At 48.7% G+C, this 20,868-nt stretch overlaps 1 protein-coding gene across 11 annotated transcripts in view; it reads right to left on the reverse strand.

Annotated features, from left to right (window-relative positions):
• CCDC85A (coiled-coil domain containing 85A) overlaps positions 1-20,868 on the reverse strand; it is a 190,049-nt gene that overhangs the window by 15,511 nt on the left and 153,670 nt on the right. The window lies entirely within an intron of this gene.

A 20,868-nucleotide genomic window follows, 5' to 3' on the forward strand; every position in this document is an offset into this window, starting at 1 on the left:
GGGGGCTGGCAGCCAGCTGTGTGTCCCCAAGGTCTGAGGGACTGGTAGCCAGCTGTGTGTCCCCAGGGCCTGGGGGGCTGGCAGCCAGCTGTGTGTCCCTGGGGACTGGGGGCTGGCAGCCAGCTGTGTGTCCCCAGGGCTGGCAACCAGCTGTGTGTCCTCAAGGCCTGGGGGGCTGGCAGTCGACACCCCAGGGCACAGCACGCCCTCCTCGGGGCACACCTGCTGTCCTGCTGTGCTCTGGGAGCTCAGACACGGAGCAAAACCCGGCTCTATTCACCAGCAGCTCCCAGACCCACACAGGGCCAGCCTTTGCTTGGCTGTCAACAACAGGAGTCACTCCCAGGCTGCTCCCAAGAACTTGGTGAAAGAAGAGGAGATCCCTGATCCAGCCCTGAAAGCACCCGAGAGCTTCACCATCACACATTCCTGGGGTCACTCAGAATTTCTGCTGTTAAAGTCCTGTGTCTGAGAGAGATGCGTGCCTGGGAACACAGCACTCAGGGGTAAGAAAAAACACCTCTTCTAAGGAAAAAAGGTACTTTCTCAGTGCAGAAAAACTGCTGTGCCTCTCGTTCTGTGTGGAATCCCACCACGCTCTCACTCCTGACTCAGTGATCCGCTCAACTTTCTCGGAGATGTCAGTTCCTGTCACACATTTGAGCTCATCCTGCCACATAATTAGCACAGTTCTGATTACTGGTCTGGAATCCATGGCTATCAGGGCAGTAGTGCCAGCTGATACAGCCCTGCAAGGCTGCACTGACACCAGAGCTGCTCACTGGTTTAGACTGGCAGATGAATTTGGCCATGAGTTTCCTGTGCTACCTCATCACTGCTCCAGCCTGCCCAGAAAACAAAGATGGGGATTAAGGTGTCACTTACTGCTCTTAGAGACTGCAGCAGGTAAAATATGCATGGGAATTCACACAACACGGAGATAACACACAGTCATTTGTCAGAGCTGATTAATGCCCAGCCCGGCCCCGGATCAAAAATAGCCTGTGCAATTAGAGGGAAGGAGGTGAAGTGAGGTTCTGCTCGCTCTGCTGCATCAGGCCTTTCCTGGCTGGTGATGGGGCATCTCTGGAGAGCCCTGAGCCCGGCTCGGATGAGCACTTGGGAGAGGAACAGCTTATTCAATTAACTGCACACGACAGGGCCCCTCCCAGCACATCACAGGCACTCTGGGCAGGAGCTCCCTCTCAGCTCACTCATTAGCACGGGCAGCAGCTCCCAGCACATCCCCCCTCTCCTCCCTGCTGTTTCCCACACTGGACGGTTCCTGAGGACCCATCTTTCCCGAGGGGCTGACCCAGCACTTGGGCTGGCACTGCCAGCTCTAAATTCCTTGGTCACCAGTGCACAGCCAGATGAGCTCGGGCTCAGACTTAACACTCCAGCCCAGTTCCCACTGTGTCCACTCCATGCAAACTCCCTCCTGGATTCTTCTTCAACTCTTTATCTTTTCTAGTTTTCTGGTTTCCCATTTCTCAGCTCCTCAGATGAGGCACCTCTTGGCAAAATCTGTCTCTTACTTTTATTTCTGCAGTGGGAGCCCAGAGCTGGGCTCTCTGTTGCTCCAAACCACCCTGTTCTGTCTCGGTCCCCAACCTCCCAGTGCCAGCTCCCACCAGCTGAGCCTTTCCTCAACCCTCCTGAAGTGTGAAACAGTTCTTTAAAGCTCCTCCTGTAATCTGATTAAAAGGGGAAATTAGGCCATCTACCAAAAGCTTGAGCAAGCAAATCCTAACTTATGTGAGTCTTCCTGACACATAGACTAGACACATATATATATTTCAGGATCTGTTAATATATTTATGCTGTGATGCCACGAGCTTAGAGGGGAAAATGAGCAGAGAAGTCAGCCAAGGACATAAGAGATGGAGGAATTGAAAACACACAAAGTGAAACACTGGCACCAAACCTTAAAAAACCCAACCAAACCAAAAAGTCGCATCTAAAAGTATTTATGAGAAGACCTATATGATCCATCCATTCTTAATCAGCCTGGAGACAGGGAGAGAAAGTATTGGAGACACAGAAATATCAAATATCTTGCTTTTAGGGAAATGCAGTGACAATCCCCTGTCTCCACATCCATCACTCCAACATGTCATAAGGGAACATCAATATTTACGTAGCTGATCTCTGTTCCCTTTGACATCCCCACTCTTGAAGCTGGCAGATATTTTGGGGTTATGTCAGACGTTATCAGACACTTGTGTTGCTGCCAAAGGCACATTTGTGCATTGGCTTTATCCAGTTTTGTGTGACTGAGCCTGATCCCAGTCTCCCAAGGAATTCATCATGTCCTTTAAGCCAGATTATCCTCTGCTGTTTCAGAATGCTCGAGGATGTCGGGTTACATTCTGATGGTTTAATATTTTTTTTGAAGGGTTGCAACTCCCTGTGGGACTGCACTGGAGAACTTAAACTCTGAGGTTCTCTGCCCACCTGTGAGATCCCTGAAAAGCACCTGAAAAGCAAAAACTCTGGGGTTCAACCTCCCCTTCTGCTTGTTCAGATGAGCTTGATAACGAGCCCAGTGTGAAACGAGGAAGGGATTTTACCTAATGCCTTACCTGGGGGAAAGAAAGAGTAGGAGATGCAACACCTGGCCAGAGACAGCACCAGCCAGTCCTTGCATCCTCTAGGCCAGAAAATGGGAAAACAGGATGTCAGGGTAATGCAAAATTCCCCTGGATTTCGTGAACAGCAGCACTTTCTGCTGCCACCAGCTCAGCTCTGTTGGGTGTTGGTGTTCCTGAGGGAGGTCTCCAGGATCTGGAGAGCTGGCACAGCCCAAGCTGAGGGTGTAAAGGAGGGGAACTGCCAATGATTCAGCTCGGCAAAGAATTGAGGGTGTTGTGTGCAGGGATATTTTGATGTGTGGCAATGAATGTTTGGTTCAAGTGTATCCAGCTTCAGCAGAGAGAGCCATTGGTCATGCTGCTCTTTCTGCATTGTGTTGGCAGGAATTTAATAGTTGTAGTATTATTATTATTAAATTTAATATAAATTACATCGGATTTTGGTCATTCAAATCCACACCCAGCACCCCACAATGAAAACCAAATAACCTTTCCATGAATAGCAGATGAAAACCAAGGCTGTGCAAGGGCTGCTTTAAACCCTCCCAGAATTCCCTGACAGCTCCACATGTTCAGGAAAGGCTCTCCATGCTAACCAGCAGATCCAGTGCCACACAAACCATCTCCCTGCCCTGTCCTTCCCCGTCAATTGATTTAATGACTTCAGTATTAGCATTCCTGGCTGGAACATGTTATCACAGCCATCCATGCCCTTCCAGCTGCCTTGTTTGAACATGAACAACCCAGCCTGGCACTGCTGGGTTTGTGTGGCCACCCATTGCCACCCCCTGCACCAACCAGCCCTGGCTCTGGCAGTGTCCCAGCTCCCCCTGGCAGGATCAGGCGACCTCCAAAGGTCATTTTTAGCCCTGTCTCCTGTAATTTCCCGTTAGGGTTGCACGTCTTACATAACAGCCCTACTGAAGAAGTGCTGGAGAACTCCTTATTAAAGTGCAGCCACATTAGGATTAGTGCTATCATGTAGAAAGAGAGAGGTTTGCCCAAGGCGAGGTTTTATTAAGCTCACCAGAATGTTTAGGAGCTGCTTACGACCAAGGCACATGTTCTCAGGAAGTTCTGGGGCAGCAAACACCACAGTGGTTGCAATCCTCAACACTGCTGTTGTCTGAAATCCTCCCACCCCAAGCTGAGGTTCCTTGGGATTACAGATCCAGCACTTCCTGACTTTAATTAAAAATATCATGAACTAAGCTGAGCTTGTTCAGCGAGCGTGTCAGAACTGAATGCAGGCAAAGGGAAGGCAAAGGGCTTCCACTGCTCCTGAGCTACCCAGGGCACACCTGAGGGCACCCTGGTGCTGCCTGTGACACAGCTTACTACAAAGACAGCGTGGAGTCCACCTCAGAACAGCACTGATTTAGGCTGGAGGCTTTGTTGCACATTTAGCTTTAGGGAGCAACAAAATTTCCAGTTGAACTCATCTGGAAAAAATAAAAAACTTTAAAAAAAGGTTTAAAGAAGTCTCACAGAGCAGAGAGGGTTTGATAGAGGAGCACCTCCAAAGGCTGCCGGTGTCAGCTGAGGTCACAGTCCTGCAAACAGCTGGCACTGCCACTCTGATGCTCTGCTCTAACACTCAGCCTGGGTTGTTGGTGCTGGAGGTGACAAAGCTCTCCTTGCTGGGCTGTTTGATGTCCCATTAGCTCCCCTTCAGCCCCTGCTAAATGCATTTGCCGCGGTATTGACGGAAACAGAGAAAATCAAACCCATTATGCTCTTGCTGAAGCCTTTCCCACTGGCTGCCAGCTTGGTCTGCTATTGATTCACGTGGGTTATGATTGGGAAAATCTCTGTGGGCTCCATTTACTCAACTGCTGGGGTTTGTCCCCGTGCCACCACACTGTCCTTTGCTCATTAGGAGTGTCCCCAGGGCAGGAACAGCCCCCTGGACTGGAAACACAGCACCAGGAGAGAGGGGTGTTCTGTGCCCTCCTGCACTGTGACACCACAGAGCTCCCTCCAGCTTCTCCCAGTACTGCTCTACCCCTTTTGAACGACCACTTGCAGTAGAAATTGGAAAAAAACCCACCTATAAATAAAAATATAACGCTTCCCAGCAACAGCAATATTTGTGCAAAAAGCAGAGGCTCAAACTGGCTGAGGTGCCAAATATGTGCACTAAAGGTCCCTCCTGAACCTCACAACTCCCCACAGATGCTCACAGTGACCCTGCTTTCACATGGAACTGTATTTCACCTCCAGGAACTCTCCAACCCCGTGGATCACTGCAATGCTCATCCCCTGCCTCGCCAGGAGGCAGCTGCCCAACCTGCTACTCCCCTTTCATGGGCTGCTGTTTGTGTGACTCAGTGCCACATCCAGAGGGTGCTCCCAAAAGCCCAGAAATAGCAGCTCTCACAGCACCCAACCATCGAACCATTGAACAAATTCTCCTTGCTACACCTGCAGAATAGCTGCCAAAACTCCCCCAGAGATCAATAACCACAGGAGTATGGCGAGGAACAGCCAACCCAGCCTCTCCCTCCTCCTCGTGGGAGTGAAACCAACAGTTCCTGTGCTGGTTTGCTGGGGGGGCAGTTTGGATGGCAAGGCAAGGGCTGGGAAGGACCCGGAGCTGCGGCCCCATGGCCACAGCACCTCCAATGCCAGCACACCCGGCCTCCAGGGGAACAGCATCCCATAATAACAGCCCAAGGAGACAGCAGGGGTTAATTCAGCCATTATCTGTGAGACTCTGCTGCCTCGGGGTGCAGGAAAAGCTGCTGAGGGGGTCAGGAGTCTGTCACACTCACTCTTAAACCCTGGAAAGAGGTGGGAGAATATCCTCCCCGAAATCCTGAGTGTCTTATTAGAGGATGGATATTATAGGGAAACACAGCAGGGAAAACTACTAAAACCAGTAGGTCTCCGAGGGAGAGATTTATCCCATTATCCCTCTCTGTGAGGAGCCATGGGAGCATTCCCAGGACCAGGCAGGAGCAGAGGCTGGGCAAGTACCAGAGGAAGACAGGCCAACCTGGGCAAAGGCAGGGCAGATTTAACATCATCAGGACAAAAGAGGGGTCTGGATTAATTTCTCTACACAGAGTGATTAAGATTAGGCCAGGCTATTAAACGCAGTAAGAGATGTTACAAGATTAAACACGTCCTGGAGACTGAAACCACCCTCTTGCTTCCCACAGCCCGTTAAAGAGCCACCATGTGCCACCCCCTGCCTGTCCCTGCTGAGCCTGCTCACATTTAGGGCAGGAGACACATTTGGTAAAACGCCTGCACCAGCAGCCTCAGCACAGAACCTTGTTCCCAGGAGAAAGGAGCTCTCCATTTCAGCTGGCAGCTGCACAACAGCACAGGGAAAGGCTGCGGGAACAGCCCCCGACCCCTCTGCAAGGGCTTTTTGGGCTCACTGGGGAAGGGAGAATGAAAAGAAGTGTTCGAACGACACGGTGTTGGAGCCAAAAGTGCATCAGTGCAAGGCTGGCACTGTGCAGGCACTGACACAGCCTGGGTGCCAGCAGGAGGGCTGGGCTGCTCCCTCTGCAGCTGGAGCATCCACGGCTCCAAAGGGGACACGTTTCCCTGTTCCCATGGTGAGACACTCACTCCACCCTAAACCCGCATTTTTCCCGGCCTCGCTGCCTTCCCTGAGATTTCTACGGCTTCATCCTACACTGCTGGGCCTCACAACCAACCCAGGGCTGGGGCTGATTTAGGGAAAACACACAGACACAAACTCTCATCATCGACTGACTCAGAACAACACTTGGGAGAGGCACAAAACACGGGAACCTGGGTTTTGTCGGGGCTTCAGAGGAAGCCAAATGCACCACACAGACAGTGCCTGAGTCCCTTTGCACAGTTATTTCAGTGATACGTTAACATTATGCTGATTAAGACACTAATAATTTAAAAGTGACCTCGAACACAGATAACAAACCCCAGCATATGTATATTATTGATGGGCTGCACTAGATGTATTTACCTGCTATAAATCTACAGAATTAATGATTTATAATCATTTAGCTCTCAGACATGGCCAGTGGTGGCTGAGCCTCTGGTGCTCCCCTTCCCTGGCTGCTGATCATGGATCTGCAATGCCTTTGGAGCAAAACCAGCTGATAATAATCCCACACCCAAATGCCCATTTCCTGGTCAGCACCAAAGATTCCTCCAGTGAGCCCACAGAGGTTGAGCAGATGCTGGGACAGCAGATGTGGATTTAATGTGATGGGAACACATTCCTAATCGAGGAGGTTAACGGAGTGCTTTTGCTGTACTAACCTTCCCAAACATTTAGGAGAAAGACTCAGCTCTCTCTCCAAGCAGCCCTAACTCAAGGACTTAATTGCCTTCCATGGAATGGTCTTGCCATCCCTGTGGCCAACATGACCCAGCAGGGCCATTCCTGAATCCACAGGTCTCCCTCTGCCTCAAACACAGGGAATGATGCCCCTGCTGTTGGCTTCTCCTTGTTCTGTTTGAGGCAACATTTAACCCCCCTGGGGACGGGATCAGCCAAACTCAGGGAGTCCTCCAGACCCTGCAAATGCTAAATAGGCAGTTGTGACAATTCCTCAAGTTTTCCAGTCACCTGTGCCCGTTTTCAGGGATACACTGCTGTGTTCCAGGGCCTTTGACATGCAGACAGAGAAGGGAGCAGCCCAAGCCAGAGCTGTCCCAGCTGCTGATGTGCACACACGAACCAAACAAACCCTCCCACCACGGTCTCTGTTTACTTCCTGCTCCCTCGCTGATGGCAAAGCAATTCCTGCATTTCCTCTCCCTAAACACACAAACAGCTGCCAGGGCTTGGGGCACACGGGCTGCTGGCAGCTGTCCTGCCCTTTGCTGAGGTTTGCACAGAGCAATCCAGGACTGACTCTGCCCCGGGCACAGGGAGAGGGGCTGACACCTCCCCAGGGGCACTGATTGTCCCTCCAGCATCAGGTCCCTCTTGGGCCACCCAGCACACGCAGAGAAATGAGTCAGACCCAAAGCTCATGTTTGTGTGGACATGGGCATGTGAGGGGAGAGCTTTCCATGCACTCCCTGCCCTCCCACTCTCAGGATTTCAGTCTGGCCACAGGGAAGCTCCTTTATGGGATTACAGGGACAGAAACTGCACCCCCTCAGCAGGCAGAGAGGCAGGTCTGGGCACTCCCTGAGCAGCACAGGCACAGCTCTCAGGGCTGGTTAACACCAACAATGAACCAGAAACAGAATAAATTCTAGAAAAAGAGCAAACACTGACACTTCACTCTCCCAGCAGCTGCAAAGTAGGGCTGGATCTCCCGAGACTTTCTAGAATGAGGATAAAAAGCCCTAATTATTCCCAGAGTTCTGGGCAATAAAAGACAGACGTGACTGTAACTCCAAACTGAGGGAAAACTCCGAGTTACACAGTCAGGGAGGATTACAAATCAGATTATATTATAGATGTATGACCACAGCAAGTCACGTTAAACAGACAACCCAAAGCAGCCTACCTGCTATTTCATTACACAGGGATGAGCTCACATAACTCCAGTGCTGAGGGCAAGGAAGGTAAAATCAGTGTATAAATGAGCTGCCAGGGCAGCTGCTGTAACAAAATGCACACAGCTTCCCCAAATTTCGGGAGAAAATTGAGACATATAGACAGCCTGGCAGGTTTAGGGCTAGAAAAATGCTATTGAAACAATGCAGCCTGGCTTCCTGCCCCGCTGAGACAAAGGAATTCTGATAATAATTCCAGGAATGCCTGGTTTCCTCCTCGCTGCTGGAAGTGGATACGGTCAAAAGAAGTCTGTGGGCTTTTTCCTCTGCAGAAAAATTTGGCAAAAAACACGACTGGACCAAAACTAAGTTTATGAACGAGATTTTTCATGTGACTTTGGACGTGATCTGTAGGAATAAATTATTGCAGGAGGGTCACATAGTTTGTGTGCTTTGTGAAGCCTGACAACCAGCTCCAATCCCTCTGCCTTCCTTCCTGCCATTCCTCAGGACAGCCCTGCTTTCACGTTCCCCCATGGAAGCAGCAGGAGCTGACCTGCGTTCCTGAAGGAAACCCATCCGCCCCAGCTGGAAAACCTGCCCTGGAGAACATCCCCTGACACTTCCTGCACCCACCTGCTCTGCACAGGGATGGAACTGCCACTGTGGCACCAGGATTTGTCGTGACACAGGTGGGAGCAGTCCCTGAATCTTACACAAAGCGGGTCCTTTCCAACTCAGGATTTTCTGCTTGTATCCCCCTGGTATTTCCCAGATGGAAACAACCATTCCTGGCCTCCACTTGAGTGTGCCAGAGACCTGCCCTCAGCTCCTGCTGCTCACAAACTCCACAAAAACTCCCAGTCCCAAGGCAGACTCACACAAACATCTCAGAGCAGGGGAGTGGAGACTGACAGGAACGTCCTTTCCTGCCATTCTTCCAGCAGCAGGGATTACGACACACCGACTCCAGGAGGAGCTGACACACAAAACAACGTCTTCCTGGGAACGTGCCAGGAGCTCAGGAGAATTATAAGCTTTCCTTTCCTGCAGCATAAACACATTTCCAGCAGGACTGTGGGGCAGGGCAGCCCCTGAGTGCTCCACACCTCCGTGCCAGCCGCCAGCAGGGCACGGCCATCCTGCTCTTTCTTGGGCAGCTGGAACAACCTTTCCTTCAGCACTCACCAGCCAGTGCTGCTTTGGTTTGTTTGTACCTTTTTTTTTGTCCCACTGTTACAAACAGTCAGAAGAGACAAAGGCTTTTAACACATCTCTAACCCCCTTCCAAGGCCGGGAAGCAGCGGTGAGTTTTTCCATCTCGGTCTCCACCTGCTTGTTCAAAGGTTCCTGCTATTCCCAGGTTTCCTGTGTTAAGGGAATGCTTGCAGAGGCAGCTGCCACGGCTGGCTGAGTTCTGCTGAGAGCATTTGTTGTGTGCTGACCCGGGGCCTGGCTCCACAGTCAGCAGCAGGGACAATTTACTCTGGCAGGGCAGCAAGGAAAGTGCTGCTGTGGCGACTACAGGGCTTTTCCTGCTCTTAATCAAGTCCTTCCTTTAGCCAATGATCCAAGGAAGCTGGGAAGTTGTGTTAACTTCCAGGTTTGCTGGTTGATGACTGCCCTCACCAAGGACATTTGATGGTCTGGTAAAAATCCTGACAGTGGTGTTAAGCACAAACTATTGCTCTGTCCTGGACTCTGAGATTCAAGGGTCAGGTCTCAAAGGGATTGGATCTTCTGGTTACAAACAGATCATGGGACAGACTCACACCTGGATCTGAAGCCTTCAGAAGGGAAAAGAGAAGGAGAGGGAGGCAGAGTCAGGGAAAGGAAGCTTGACCCCAGTTTGAACTAAGAAGTGAGACAAATCCCTTGCTGTGGAAGTCCAAGGAATGCAGACCTGTTTGGGAAAGTCCAATCACAGGAAGTGAGTAACCATCAGCAACCTGATTTCCAGAAAAGCACCTTATCTTTACTGCCCTGTTCTTGACACAAACACAGTGTTTCTTACGTGGTGGCAAAGAATTCCCTGCAAAAGAAGGTGGGTTTTTCCTTGCCATCCATCACCTCCAAAGAAAGTCTACAACTCCTTGAGCATCAAGATGTTAAATGTTGGCAAGAGCCTATTTTTTTTCAGCAGTTCTCACCATTCAGTGTCAACTCCTGCTTTGCTCTTATCAGAGCCCAGAAAACACCCACTGCCTGGGTTTGGGCCACCAAACCCATTTCTTTCCTCAGCTGGCAATGAAGGACATTTCAGAACCATAAAATAAAGACATTAAAACTGGGTTTTGTTGAAAGCTCTTACAACCCCCCCCCTTGTTAAGTGCCATACTGCAACAACAGCTGGCTCAGTGCATAATTCCCAGGTGATCAGGGATTTCCCAGGAACAGGGCACCTCACCACAGTCACCAACTGCTTTAAGATCCCAACAACTTTTCCTAGTCCTCAACCAGAGACACAGCATTGCTCAAAGGGTAACACACTGACCTAGGACTAATGCAGGACACTTGGGATTTGAGTATCAACCTTAAAAATGCTCCTGAAGTCACGAGATGCTTTTCCCACTAAGATTCAGCCCCTCCTTAGCCTCTTTCCATGGTCTTTTATCTTTGTGTGGTAAGAACAGTCAATCAAACCTGCTGAGTCACATTAATGTCTTCACAGGAAAAAGATATTTGTCCTTTGGATTCAGGTTTGGAAAATAAGATGGAAACTCAAAGTTTTCCCAGCTTCTGTGGCAAGTGGTGATATTCTGGGGAAATGCCTTTGTGAGTTATTATTTACTGCTTGGGGATGGTATCTGAGGAAACTTCACGTCACATGCTGTAAAAAATCATGTCCTACACTGCACACTGCAACTCTTCCCAAATTAGATTCCTTTCCCTGCTGAAACAGTGGATCAAACCCATACAACCTACAGTTCATTGAACAGATCTCGTGTCGAGCCAAAGTCACTTTGATCCTAAAAAGCCAAGACTGTTGAATCAGCAGTGTCACACGCTGGGTTAAATGTGCCACTAACCCCATCAGACACACCCCCTGTCTGCCCTCTGTGTCGAGCACCCCCTCAGCCTGTTAGAGACCCCCTATTCCATAAATACTGCTGGTCCATCATTCCCAGGGGACGCCTGGCACAACAGAAAAGGCACTTTAGCTGCACTTCCCGTTGCTGATGTGTATCTGTGCGAGCGGCTGCCGTGCCACCCCGGCCAGGTCATTGCCACTGGAGCACTTCCCCTGCCCGGGGCACAGAAGGGGCCATGGAATTTGGGAGGTGACGGATACGGGAGCACCGGGAGCTCGGACCCAGCACGGCCAAGGCAAGGCTGCTGCTCCCAGGGCACGGGGAAGGAGCCCCCCAGCAGCCCCAGGGCAGCAAACTGCAGGCTCGCTGTGCTGCTGGGCACAGAGAGGGACAGACACCGTGTGTCTGCACTGCTGGTGTGTCTGTTTTGGGGGGATGGACACAGAATATCCTGGGGGCTGGTGATCCCTGCACTCCCTGCTCTCTGTGGGGATGCTGCTGGACCTCGGTGGGTCACAGGAACCCCGGGGGGCCGGATTCCTCCTTTCCAGAACTGACATATCAGCCCATTGAAATCCCTGGAGATGGGACCGAAAGTAAGGATAATTTGGGCTCCCCCTCGTGCCCCAGCCAGCTGTAAACACGGCGGCTGAGCCTCAGGGCAGGGCTGGGGCAGCTCTCCCGGGAAGTCTCCTTCCCTTGTCCCGCAGCCTGGGGTCGATGTCGCCGGGCTGCTTTATCAGCCCATCGCGCTCCGAGTCCCTTCCCAGGCACCAGCCTTCCCCTGCTAATTGTGCAGCTCACACTTTCCACCACTAATTGGCTTTCACCCGCTGCTCTGGCTGCTCCAGACTTGCAGAGACCTTGCACACTTCCCACCAAAGCCCAGCCCAGCAGAGCACACTTCACACTGCAATTAAGTCCTCCTGGCCCCGTGAACCACAACGGAAAAGTTAATCAAGCCTAAGAGAAATTAGGGATGCTGTCACTCGATCACCCAGATTTTACAAGCCATCTTTCCTAACTGGGAGGTTGTTTCCCATCTCTCATTCATTTGTTAAAGCTCCTCTGTGGCAGAACTGCACAAAAGTCATGTTTATTTGAAATGTCGCCCTTAACAATCCTCACACCAAGTTTAAGCTCAGCGAGCTGGGGCCACATTCAACTGCAAATGTGTGGAATGGAAGCTGAGTGTGACTGGAGTGCAGTTTCCATAATGCCACAGCACATCAGCACAGGGGGGATTGCTGGCCCCAGCACGACTCCCTCTGTTTCATGGGAACAGGACAGGTTAATTACTTTTTCTCCCCAATAAAATTACTTTATATCGTTTTCGCTTACTGCATTAGGACAAATGATGCATGGACAATTTTAAACGTGATTTCTCTCTTCATGAAGACAAGCAATTAGCAGCTCCTCAGTCCTCTCTCAGCTTTTGCTCTGGGTTCACTTGAAGAAATTCTCACTAAGGCTCACAACAGATTTTATCCCAGCCTCACTGCTCTCATTGCCTGACGATTTCTGAGGCTGAGAATTAATAAATAAGCACTTTCCTCACACTGCAACTCCCTTAGATCTTCATATCATCCATCAGCACAACTACTCACTTGAGCACTTAAGAGATGTGCCAACAAAAATCCCTGGAAACCCATGGAAAGCAGTGAGAGTGGACATTTGCCTCCACGGCCTCAAAACGTTGCTCCTCTCTCCTTGTCAAACACATCTCCTTTTTTCTGACATGTTTACCAGCTGCATAAATATGCACATTGTTCAACCTCACACCCAGAAGCATCACTTTGGCCCTGGGGCAGACATTCACATGGTCTATTTTTGCAGCTGGAGGACCCACGGAAGGGAAATATGCTTTGAAAAAGGCAGCCAGGTCAGGGCCGTGTGAAGGAAGAGTGAAGATTATGATTTCTTTAAGCAAAACAAATTTTTTAAATAATAAAAAAAAACCCACAAAAATAACATTCCTGTGAAGTCAGATCCTGTTGCAAGGAAAAGTCAGAGGACAAGTTTCAGAAGTGTAACAAAAGCCCATTTTCAAGTCCTCCTTTTCATGCCTTTTCACTCTGGAGGCTTCATTTTGGTGCTGTTTTTCCAGGTTAATCCAGCACAAGGTGAGGTTGGACTTGGCCATAACTTCAAACTCTGATGTCCAGGGGCTTTCCAGGGGTATTTTCAGTGATTGTCTCCCACAACCTGCCCCTACCAGGCCTGTTGTGTCAAAGGAGCAACTCATAACCCTTCCAAAAGCTCCTTTCGAAACAGGAACTGCCCATAATTCCTCCTGGAGGCTCTTCCCACCTCCAGAGAGAAAATGCCTGGTTACTGAGTTCATTTCAAAGATTATTCACTCCCTGATTGGCATTTTCCCTCCCTGGTGGCATTTCCTTTTAAAGGCTCCTCTTTCTGGCAGTGTCACAAAGGCAGTGCCCACTGTGAGAGGAATGATCCTGACATTTATTTTCTGTACTGACCCAGCCCCATCCTACAGAGCCACGCTGGGAAGCTGCACAGATAACATCATTAATGCACGGGGGCTCAGGGAAAATTTGCTCCTGATTCCTGTACTGGAATTCATCAGTGCAAGCTGGGGTGGAGAGAAGCAATTTTCCCTAAAAATGCAGGAAAAGCTTTGTGTTCCTTACTCTCTCTCTGGCTTCTGTGTCAGAAAATCCCAGGACCTCTCCATTGCTCCCTTTTTCTGCCCCCAGAGCCAACCTGTTCCTGCTCAAGCCACGGGGAAAAACTAAGCTTCCATCAGGTGAAATGTGGCAGTTTGCAGGTATTTCACATCAAAGCCACAACAGGTTGTGAAAGCCAAAGGGAGCAAGAGAGAGAGAGAGAGTTAACTGAGATCCATAACTCTTCTCAAATCCCTGACTCTGCTCCTTAAATCCAGACCTGATGGGAAGTGACTGAGCCTCACTCTTGCCCTGCAGTACCAGGTTTCTCATGGAAAAGGGATCTATGTCCTGTGGCAAATTGAAATGAGCTGAATAATTCAGGAGATATTAACAGGTACCTTAAATAAACAATGAGTTCCCTGAAAATAGCCTCACACACGTGTTTAAAAGCAGTGTAGTAAACAGCAATTTTTACTCTCACAGAAGAGTCTACAGTGAGTTTACAGCAGTGCCTGAAATCAGCAGCTTCAACTCACATAGAACCCAGGGGACCTCCTTGTCCCCAGGGAAAGGTAACAGTTATAAACCCTAATAAATAACTGGCACTGAAATAACTTTTACAGAGGGATTGGGGAAATGAGGGCACTGCAAACGCGGGGAAGCAGCTGCTGATGCAGGAATTTGGGTGCAAATCCCACAGCCCCAAGTGCAGGTGATGGAAGAGCCCAACTTCCCAGCAGGACAGCAGAGACCTCCCCCAGCAGAGTGTTTGAGTTGGGAACCTCCAGAAATAGGACTTGGGAGATCATCACTCCCACGTTCCCCTGGCTGAGGTGTTACTCTAAAAAGAAACTGCTGAAGAGAGATCTATCACTTGAGGGAAGATTAAAAATTCAGGGCAAGGAAGCTCCATGCAGAATGCAGTTAAGAGACCCATTTATCCCAGGCAGTTATATTTCTCCCTGAGCTTCCTTCTCTTTTCATGAAACTGTATTTAGAACTAACAGGATTTGGAATTATATTTAGAATTACACAGTCAACACTGCAGAGCTGTGTCCATCTTTTTAAAATGCTTTCTAAACCAATTTTCCCAAAGATTTCTCAGCAATCTGAGCTAGATATGGATTATTTTTTTTTTCCATTTTGCAATCTTACAGATATTTGGATTTAAAAAAAAAAAAGAAAAAGCTTAAACAAAATTAAGCTGCAAAAAGTACCTGCTCATAACAACTGTTTGCCTACTGGTAGTTGTACAGCCATTTGTAAAATCAGTCTTCTAAACCACCCCACAGAAATCCATGGGAGATCAATGCCCATGGTTGCTGTTAGGAAGTAGTAATGAATTATTGCTTAGCAAAGAAGTAAAATAACCTGTTTTTTCCTTTTTTTTGTAAAGTTCTTAAGGCCAGACCCAAAGCCTTTTACCAGTGAAGCTCCTCACTGACTGATTTTGATGACACCGCTCGCCTGTCCTTAATCTTGTCAACAAATTCTATCATATCCTTCAGAGAAAATCCTGCAGTTGTTTTAAGTATGTCTAATCCACGAGGACAAAGCTTTAATGAGTTTCTAAATTTGTATCTTAAGAAGTAAAATAAAATAAAACGAAATCAAAAACCCCTCCCGTGACCTAGAATCCACTCCGAAGCGCCGCTCATCCCTCCACGGGGTCTCCTGGTGCTCTGATAAATCAGATTTATCCCACACCCCTGAGCTGATGGGCACCAAACACCCAGAGAAACCCCCCCAGAGAGGAGTCCTGGATCCTCACTGTCCATCCCTCGGGTGGTTTAATAAAGGGCAGGATATTGAGCACCAGAAAACGAAAGAGATAAAAATCATAAGAACTCCCGGTGTTCCACGGGGTTTGTTTGCAATCGAGCAGTTCTGTGATTTCAAAGGCTGGAGCAGCTCTTTCCATGCAGACTTTATCAACCAGAGAGTGATAACGTCCTCACCCATTGTCTGGGCTTTATTACACCTGCAGCTCAATGACAAATGGCAGCAACACCCACCCTTCACCTGCTTCTACTCGAGAATTCAGATTCCTCCACGTGACCCAACCTGTGCCCTGCAGCAAACTGCAAGGCAAAAGCATTCACTCCGTCCCTTCCAATTGGATTTTTTGTTTCAATCTATTCACTTTAAGGTAAATAAAATAAACCAGAGCTGCTAAGCAGCCAAAGGAGGGAAAGAGGAGTGGGTGAGTTCATGAGAAAAGGAAGGGGGAATAATTTTGTCTAGCTGTGCATGCAGAACGTACAGAAAACTGTGGTGGTGCAGCCTAAACAAAGTTCCTACTTGCAAATTCCCTTCATTCCAACCATCCACTGCCACTAAAATAAGTGTTCAGTGCTCCCAGACTCCAAATCCCAGCAGCCTCAGGGTGGGCTCGCTGCCAGAGCAAGGCAAGCCATGCACAGGAGCTGCAGCTGCAGTGCAAATGCAGGCAGGCTCTTCACAGAGGGATCCCCTCCAAAAAATCACACCTCTGTGCCTTCAAGTCATCCCTTAAAAACTAATCAATACAAACAATTGATGGAGGAGGACTTGGTTATGAAATGAAGTTTCAGTATAAAAGGGTAAAGACAGCCTTAAGTGCACAACTCCACTCCTGCAGTTACCAGTTATATATTTGCACTTTTTTTCCCTGCCTCTTCTCCTCAGAGATTAAAAAGTCTTTTCCAGTTGTCCCTCACCAATTAATTCTTTTTCTCGTCCCCAAGAAAGAGATGACCAGAGCTTCACATGCTATTAATAATGAAGCTTACACAAAACACACTCATACTTATTTAGGTTGATTCCATGCAATCACTTGGTATCAAATTCTAGTGGAATTGGTCTAATTTGTGATACTCAAGTAAGCTGATCTGGAATAAGTTTGTTTTACCACGGAATGCACCTTGAGTGAGTTTGTTTTCCCAGGCATGACTCACTTATTAAGCAAACACCATCCACGGAGTGTTTTTGCTCCCAAAGACATTTGAATCTTTTGCTAAAAAAGTGACAGAAGGACAAATATTTGAGAGCTGCCCTGGGGAAAACCTTTGTTGGCTCCCTCCTTTTTACCTGGGGCTTTCCTCCTGCTCTCTCCCCCACCTCGGCTGTGAACGTGCAGCTGCTCCCTGTGTTCCCTCCCAAATGTCACTGTCCCTTTGTGTCCCAGCCCTGAGTTTAAAGGCAGTTGTTCTTGGCTGGGAAAAGGGCACTGGAAGGCACAGCAGCAGTGTCACAGTGTCACATCTCCAGCTCCAGCCCTGCACTGTGTCAATCTGATCTCATCACTCGCCTCAAAGGCCTTTTGTTCCTCTTGCTCAGGAACCTGTGGACATGTGGCAGGAGCTGTCCTGAGGCACAGAGCAGGGACCTGTGGTGTGAGGTGGGAGCAAGCTGAGGAAAATCACCCTCAGAATGGAAGGCTTTCCACCAGAGGGAACAGAGTTAAATATAGAGCTGCAGTGTCCCAAATCCACCAGCAGCACCAAGGAAATACCTGCTCAGCCCTCTCCCATTCCCCAGGTGAGGAGCAGCACTTAACCCAGTGCTGGGGCCTCCTCATCACTCCCAGGAAATACTGGAAAATCTGCCACCTTCTACTAAGCTTCAGTTCGAAGCCCTTAAGTGACAAAAGTGGAAATGAATGGTGTTAATGTGAAGCACAATAAAAAACACCAGCTGATGAAGATCCCCCTCGAAGCGAGACACAGCTTATTGTCCTTGCACCTCCTCCTGCAGCTCCAGCAAAGGCCAGCAGACACACTAGTTACCAGAAAACCATCCAGAATTCCAAGCTGGGATAAAAAGATCCCGGCTGAGCTGCTTGTTTCTAAATAAGAGAACCTCTGAAGTGCGGTCTGGAGCTGGGTTCCCTCAGCTTGGAACCCCAAAGCTGCACGGTCAGACCCAGAAAACTCCATCCACAGCTTCATCCATCTTATTTGTAAAGCTCTGCTGCACCTGGTGAGCAGATAGATCCACTGTGCACAGCACAGCTTTAGCCAAGGCTGTATCATGAATTATATAAAATGTATTGGCTCGGCTCGCCAGGTAAAATGGACTATTTTATTAAGCAGTAAAGTCAGGGGATGGAAGGAAGATGTAAAAGAAAAACTTGTGCATCACTGGGGTGGCCACTGTCCAAATCTTTGCAGCTTTCAGGAGAGCTGACATTAGTTGATGTCATGTTTGAAATGCCTTGAAGATCTGAAAATGGAAGCCAAATTCCCCATCAGGCAGAAGGCCTTTGCATTGTGCCACCCCTAATTAGCTCTGGGGTTGGAATCTTGTCCCTTCAAATCTTACACTTCTGTTTGGTGACTTGGCTCACCCACACAAACTGTTTCCCGTTCCCCAGGGCTGCAGGGAGCTGGGGACATGGACTCACATTCACGAGGTCCTTCTCTAGGAGGAGAAAAGGAGAAAGAAAGGAGTCAGGGATCATCTTCTTCCCTCCTTGTTACAGTGTCTTTGCATGTGGTAAAACTCTTTTAGGAAGAAAAAAGACAAAGTGAAAGCAGCAAGATGTATTAAGATGTATAAATAACTAAACCCAAAATCTCTGTTCTCCAGCTGTTCCTAAATCAGATTAAACCAGCTCCTGAGTCAGACCCTCTTATGGGAGAAAGCAGTGAAGAAAGGGCTGTGGGAGAAGAACTGGCCTCAAGAAAATCATCATCATTATTCCCTCTCCAAAACCTTAAACCTATTCAGTCTCACTTGATTTCATCAAGATACTGCCGAGGCAAGGGAAAAGATTCCAAAAATAGTGTCAGCACCAGGACTTACTTGCACTGCAACATATTCCTGGACACTTCCCTCCTGATCTATCCCTTGTGACAGGAGATCCAGAGCATCTCCAGGGCTCAGGAGCAGGCTGTGGCACTCAGCATCTGACACTGCAGCATCCCCGAGTTCTGGGATGGAACATCTCTCCCAGAGTGACCCCTGGGCCTGGTGCTCTGCAGGGGACTGACTCTGGAGCTCTGATCTCCACTGGGACACCCAGCTCTGCACACTCAGCACAGCTCACAGCAGCCCTGACAGGAACGCAGAGTTCTGCTGTCCTGTAACCTCTCTTTTACCTTCCCACCAGCTCCTGTTTGTGTCTCCCACCAGCAAAACCCACCCTCAGCACATCCTGGTACTTCCTGGCCCTGGTACAACACCTTCAAAACCTGACACCAAACCTGCTCTTTGTTTCCAGCACTCACTGCAATAAGTGTAAGGAACACTGCCTAGGAACTGTGCCTTGCCCTTTTTCACTGTCCCTCTGCCCTGCAGAGACTTTTCCCATTCCTGCTGACACTGCCCACCACGGAACCTCAGCTCTGGGACAGGATCCCAGTTTGGTTTCTCTAAGGAAAAGAATATGCAAGAAAAAAAACCAACAAAAAAAATCAAACCAATTGCCTCACTCATTCAGCAAATACTGGGGGGTTCCTCATGTACCAGAGCTTTATTTCTGTTCCCTCTGCATTCAAACCAGGAATCCCACCTCACCCTGTGCCAGGCTCAGTGGGTGCACAGGGAATAAGACTTCACACGCAGGGAGTTGGTCCCAGTTTGTTTGGGATTTCCATTCCTGCTTTACCCTGTCTTTGCCATTCCTTTGTCACTCAACCAGGGGAAGCTGGACTGAAGCACAGGGTGCAGGTGACACAAAGAGCAGCATATCCCCAGGGAGGCATCGAATCCAAACTCTGCCTTGGGATGAGAGGAACTTCAGTGTCTCCTCTGTTATATTTAAATTTACAATGAGATTCAGGATTACGCTAATTTTCCCCTGCTATTCATAACGATAATTAGCAATAATAATAATGAAAGGGTTTATTATTTCTGTTGTAGGAAAGCAAGGAGTACACCATGGAGACAGAAGAAACTAGAGCAGTATTTGCAAAATAAAGCAGTGAAACACATTCTGCTGCTGAGAGCAAAGCCAAGGCTGAGCAGTGCACAGAGTTCATGGAATGATGAGGCAGAACAGCTCTAGGAGATGTGGGAAGGCTGTGCCAGAGGAACAGCAAACAGGTCTCAGCCCTGCCCAGGTTTGTCTGCGGTGCCCAGACAGGACCACAAGCACCAGCACAGCCACCTGAGGACCCTTTTGGAGAGATGCAAAGAGCCCCCAGAGGTCTGGCTGCTGGGGAAGGCCAATAAAACTATTTTTGACCTAAGACACATTTCTGTAACACAAAAAGATTTTTCCATAGCAGGATTTTGATGACTTCACATTCCAGAAGTCAATAATGTGAACTCACTGTTCTGTGAGTACCCCGAGCACAGTCCTTGAAAACAAACCCACAACATCAACAGCATTCACTGCTTACAATTTTTCCAAGGGGGAAGACTGAGATGCCAACAGCCCTTTAAGGAAACTGTCTCCCTCATATCCACACTTGTTCATCTGACAGTCCAGCCACACATCAGGATGAGAGTCCAAACACGGGCCGCTCTGATAAATCCAAGATGACAGATAACAAAACAGGAGATGTAGAAAGAAACACCACGATTGATTTTCAGCCGAGCAAATATTCCCTGGATTGTTGCACTGCAGGGCTTGGTTCTGTACCACAGATATGAGTTCTGAGCAGCTCCAAGGCACCACTGCTGCTCAGAGTGTGAGGGATTGCAGATATTTATTTACTTTACCATCCATGAAAGGCAAAAACAAAGGCTTATATATTTTAAAATTCTCTAGCACTGAAGTTTCTGAAGATGGGCAGAGGAAAATAAGGGAAACAGCTTTTCCAAGAGAGAAAAGAGGTCAGAGAAGGGAGTTTTTCCCCAGAATGGGAATGATCTCTTCTTGACATAGTCCTGGACCGTTTCCAACCCCCGCAGGCATTTTTGCTTATAATTAAATCTATTTTATCTTCCAAAAATATAACAGTGAAGAGTGGCAGGGACAAGGGGCACAGAGATGGTGAGAGACGAGAGGTGGCTGTGACAAAGAGAATAAATGTAGTAGTAATAATAATAATAATAATAATGTAATTACTAATAATGATAATAGTAATAAATGCTGTGATGAGAGAAGAGAACACAAATCATGGTCAGGACTCGAAGGAGACAGGGATACAGGGCTGTGTTTGCCTGGAGCACATGGCAGCACCACACAGCAGCTCCTGACAAGGAGTGACTGACAACACATCC

The sequence above is a fragment of the Neopelma chrysocephalum genome, unplaced genomic scaffold (assembly GCF_003984885.1).
Source record: "Neopelma chrysocephalum unplaced genomic scaffold, ASM398488v2 Primary Assembly neopelma1_91, whole genome shotgun sequence".
Lineage (NCBI taxonomy): Eukaryota > Metazoa > Chordata > Aves > Passeriformes > Pipridae > Neopelma > Neopelma chrysocephalum.